Below are 6,000 nucleotides of genomic sequence, written 5' to 3' on the forward strand. Positions count from 1 at the left end.
CTACCATGGAGACTTATCTTTATTATCTTTTTAATCTAATTCCTCTACGGCTAAGGCTAGCGCATTGCTATAACATTAGCTAGGATAAAGTTGATTGTAGGAAGTTAGAGTAGGCACCTTATGTTTATGACCACATCATTAAACTTAGGAAGATCCTTAGGTTTTAAATGGATGGCCAACAAGGCCCTCTTGCCACGTGTTAATGATTCTACTCGACCATCTCACCACAAAATTCAACCAAGTTATGAACATGTTATCGTTTAACAACAATTACCTTGCACAGAGACCTGTCAAGCAATGAATGGAACGTCGTTCCATAATAGCCTTGCCCATGGAGTTCGGATCTAAGTAGTGCATAGATAGTTGTTCCCCGACTATCTCGCCACAAATTAAGGACCCAAAATGAGGAACACGTTATCACCCCATCACACTTCTCACTACGAAGTATTGTAGCTGAGTGCTGAATGGTTGATCATCTAAATAACGATTGAAATGTCCACGAAGCTCAGTTGCGCAAGGTAGTGGACTGTTGTTTTCCAAGAATCATCTTGCCACAAAACCCTACCATATGACAATAAGGCCATTGAAGATCCGCCTACCATCGGCTGACTTGTAAAGGAACCCAATCTTGTGCAACATAATGATAATCACTACAATGACTATCTAGCCACGAAGCTAGCCAAGGGACGAATGGACATCCACTCTCTCGTGAATCATAAGTGTATCAGAAAATTAAGTTTATCCCGTGATGAACAAATTATAGTTCCTAAGAATCGTATAACTATGAAGCCAACTGAGCAAGCAGTGCAGCTCTCATGCTCCATGACTTTCTTGTCATGAACGAATATATAGTCGTTCCCAACGATCGTCTCCCTACGAATCCATTTTATTTAGTTATCTTTTTTTCATTTTATTTTTATCTACTGGCCAAGTGTAGTTAAAACCCCTTTACTTAATTGATCGGCTTCGCCCATAATTTATTCGTTTTAATTATATTCTTCTAATATTGTTGAACGATGTTAAAGTGAATTTAACACAGATATGATTTGGAATCTCGGTTATTGTTATCGACCCAATTTAAAATATTTGGTTGTCATCTTTGATCAATCGAATTTTTTCCCCTAATAGTCAGAACTTTTAGATTAAAGGTTCGTATCACTATGTGATGGGGCAAAAGGGTTGTTCATCTCATTGCTATATCCATATTATTAAATTAGAAAGACAACAGTTAAAACATTCTTGGGGGCCACAAAAGTTTTAGATCGAGCTATTATCTGTGTCTACTCTATTGTATCTTAAATTATTTTAAAATAATTTAGTGTTTCAAAATATCCATTGGGATGGGCTATGGCTGTAGTCATAGGTGCCCTATGGATGTGTCTTTTCACTTAAGTCTGAAAGGTTGCATCCTTTCATATTTTGTTTTGAAAAGTTGTGTTTTTTGAAGATAAGGGTCGCACCAATTGGATTTAAACCCAATAGTCACAACCCTTTGTGAAAGGGTGTCTCTACACCCTTAAGGGTGTCTTCACAAAGTTTATAAGTAGACTTTTGATTTTAAGTTTTGGAATGGATTGAAAAATTGGTTTTCTCTTTAAAAATTTTGTTTAAGTATTTTCTAGTTCGGGTTAAGGCTACAAGTAGTTCGAGCCCGTATACAGTGAGTGCATCGCTGGGACCGGGCCATAGTCGTTGTATCCTGGAGGTCGATTGCTCTCAAAACCTATTGCACTCGGGATGCTGTCCAAGGGGAGCAAATTCGATTTCAAGCCGAGTGACTCACGTCACGCCTCGACTTCTATAAACCGATAAGTTTTTTCTTTTTCTCAATTTAAATTTATTTTATTTAAATAGTTTTTCAAACTCCATATCCCAACAATTTTGAAATCGAATATGTTTGAAAAACTATTTAAGAATTACGGTTGCATCTATCTAGTTGGAAAAGCCCAAAATGAGACCACGCCAACCCGATTTGTGAGCCATGACTCATATAATTTAGAGTTATCATATCTCACCTAATGGTCAAGATCTTGTAGATACTTGGTATGTAAGTTCTTTGGACCACATGTACAAAAGTGAACGTATGCACCGACTGAGAATGGTTAGAGTACTTTAGATCTTGATATCTATAAATGAGAACGGTTAGACTATGATCAAACATATAAGAGGCCTGGATTCCTGAATAATTGGTTGGCTTCGTTGTAACCCTTGTTAGCACAGATATGATCCTCAAGTTGTCAGATGGGTTGGGCTAAGGCTATCTTGGGAAGTAGAGCTATGACTTATATATGGTCTTTATGTCCCAAACACATGTCCTTCTATCACACACATGTAAAATTCAAGAAATCTACAGTGCTTACCACTTGGATAATGTCAGGCCCTGTTCACTCATAAAAAAGCATACATTTAGTAGATTTTCTCAAAATCATAATATGACATTAAGGAGCATTTCTTTTTAGATTTCAAAATTTGTAATTTATTTTCTCATAACTTGAGCCAAATGTAACCTTCACATGAAAATAAATCAAACTGTTGAACCATGCTGAGTAGGATATACACTAATCTCAACATCCATGTACAATGAAGATCAACCCAAAATGCATTTCAAAATGAAATTTTGTATTGAGATTCCCATCATATTAGGAATTCTTCTTTGTAGACCACCATGCATGGTTAAAAAGAATATTTTCGAAAGAAACTTAAAAATGCAATCTTCCAAAGTATCTTCTAAAATGTGTCTGATAGGTCAATGGTATGGTCACTATCTCATAAGTTTGCTAGTTGCTCACATATGGATGGGTAATATTCATTATACAGTCAACCGGATGAAGGATCTAAATCCATCACGTACGTGTCAGAAATGAAATTCTTGGTATTGGGAAATGTAGTTGTTAATTATGTGCATTCCCATCATTTTCAAGTTGGTGCAACCCTTAAGAAGGGTTCTAAAAAAGAGTATCTGGTGGTTATAACCATTCTATCTGAACTTGACATGTTGCATGAGAGCAAACAGCATTTCGATGACCCTTGATCTAATGGACCTCACATGGGAACAAAATCGCCAAATATAGAAGAAGTTGAATGTCCCAATAACGAGATTTTTTGGACAATCTCATTAAATAAATAAATAAATAAGGTGGAGATGGCTCAAATCCAAATGGGTGTAAATAAAAAAAAAGTAATAATGAACCGATAATCTAACCACTTGTTCAGTAGGAATGAAGTGGACAGTTAAAATCATCTATCCGAATTGCTCGTTAGTTTATTCTCTTGTGAGTTTTTCCTCCTAGGCAATCTTTTAATACTTTAACGAAGCACTGTGGTTCATACACATGCAATCTATAATTCTATATGATATTTATTTTTGGATAATCTAATCCGGGCCCAATTTTGATGATCAAGACTATTCAACTAATGTGTTGGACCATGTATAATGTGTGTCACCAAAATATTCTTCCATTGAACAATCTTACATGTCCCACTTACGAACTGCAAGTAGATAGTTTACTGTCTACTTTATGATGGGAGATTTTGGAAAGATATTTGATGGCGACTAATAGTGAGTACACAAGAGTGCATGGTCTAAATCGTAAAAAGATGGGGCCTACTTTGTTGTTGGTGTTAGAACAAATATAACATGTCATTTTGATCAAGTGTATGTTAAGGAGTTGATTTTTGTGTGATTGATGTGCATATAATGAATAGTTATAGATAAAACTAAGGAAGAGAGAGAGAGAGAGAGAGAGAGGAAGGAAGAAAGTTGGGAGAAAGTTTGCTGATTGTTATTATTTTAATCCCTATGTATACACGTATATAAAAGAGATTACACATGAAAGGGCTATCACCTAAAGATAGAAACAATGTCTGTATTGATTAGAGAATCCTTGATTGTAGTCCTTAATTGTAGTTGGGAGAGCTGGACCTTGATTGGAGAATCCTTGATTGTAGTATTGATTGGAGAATCCTTTATTGTAGTTCCTTGATTGTAGGATTGAAGATACACTTTAATACTCCCCCTCAAGCCGGTTAGAAGATATCGAGCATACCGAGCTTGGATAGCGCAAACTGAAACTGAATGGTGCCAACTACTTTGATGAGAATATCCACATGTTGTTCGGATGTAGGAACAAACGCCAAACAAATCTTCCCATAAAGTAGCTTCTCACGAATAAAATGACGATCAACTTCAATATGTTTTGTGCAGTCATGGTGTACTTGATTATGAGCAATGCTAATCGCCACTTTATTATCACAGTACAGAGTTGTTGGAGTTGAAACATCAACTCCTAATTCAACAGTTTCTGTAGCCAGATCATCTCACAAATACCATGTGTCATGGCAAGGAACTCGGCCTCGGCATTAGAGCGAGCAACCACACTCTGCTTTTTGCTTCTCCAAGAAATAAGATTACCACCCAACATAGTGCAATATCCTGATGTAGAATGTCTATCGGTAACTGATCCGGCCCAGTCAGCATCCGTCCAACATTCAATCTAATTGTGACCATGTTCATGAAATATTAGACCCTTTATAGGACAACCCTTCAAATACCGAAAAATACGAAAAGCCGCCTCAAGATGAATTGAGCGAGGAGCATGCAAAAAATGGCTGATAACTCCTACAGCATAAGTAATATCAGGTCTAGTAAGGGAGAGATAAATTAGCTTCTCAACTAGACGCTGATACTGTAAGACATCTACAAGGGGCTCTCCTTCTACATCACCCAACTTATGGTTTTGCTCAATAGGTGTATCAGCTAAACGACATCCCAATTTGCCACACTCTTATAAAATATCTAAGACATATTTATGTTGCGACATAAAAATACCTGACTTTGATCTTGCAACTTCAATGCCAAGAAAATATTTAGAGGGCCAAGGTCCTTAATCTCGAAGCGATGTCGAAGATGAGACTTTAAGTCCTAAATGGCGATTGGATCATTTCCGGTGATAACTATATCATCGACATAAACAATAAGAGCAATAAAACTATCACCAATGCGTTTAATAAAAAGAGTATAATCTGTCGTACTTTGTCGATATCTAAAACCAATAATCACCCCATTGAATCAGTCAAACCAAGCCTGAGGAGATTGGTGAAGTCTATATAGGGATTTCTTTAAGAAACAGACTTGCCCTTCATGGCCAGGAAACGAGATACCAGGTGGAGGAGTCATATACACCTCTTCTTGAAGATCCCCGTGAAAGAATGCATTTTTAATATCCAATTGATAAAGTTTCCAATCATTATTTGCAACCAAGGATAGTAAGAACGAATGGAATTCATCTTTGTAACAAGAGCAAAGGTCTCATAATAATCAATCTCATAGGTTTGTGCGTACCCCTTTGCAACCAGCCGTGCTTTGTACCGATCCACGGCACCATCTGAATTATGCTTAATTGTAAACACCTAACGGCACCCAACTGCCTTCTTCTCTCTAGGTAATGACACGAGTTCCAAGTATCATTGTGAGTCAAAGCTCTCATTTCTTCCTCCATTGCAACTTTCCACTTAGGATCAGACATTGCTTCACGGACAGTAGAAGGAATCGTGACAGAAGAGACAGAAGCTAAGAACACACGATAAGATGGTGACATAGCATAATATGTGACATAATCAGATAAAGAAAATTTAGTATAAATTTGTCTTTTACCCTTTTGTAAAGCAATGGGAATCTCAACGTCTGAAGCAAGAGGAGGAACATCAGAAGATTCTAGCTCACCAGGTGGGAAAGGCATGGACTGATCTGATACATGAGAAATGTTACAGTATTGTGAAGCAGGACTTCCTTCCAAAAACTGCAAGTCCTTATGTGGTCCTGCATGTACAACTGAGTCACCAGTAGTATGTTCATGATGTATAACCGACATAAGTAACATGGAAGACTTTAGAAAGGATACAGGCGGATCTAGGATGATAACAGGAAGAGGGACCTATGATGGTTAGACATTACGGTCACGACAAGTGGCAAACCACTCCCCCTGCAAAGAAACTTGACCT

This window comes from Magnolia sinica, chromosome 5 (assembly GCF_029962835.1).
Source record: "Magnolia sinica isolate HGM2019 chromosome 5, MsV1, whole genome shotgun sequence".
Taxonomy (NCBI): Eukaryota; Viridiplantae; Streptophyta; class Magnoliopsida; order Magnoliales; family Magnoliaceae; genus Magnolia; species Magnolia sinica.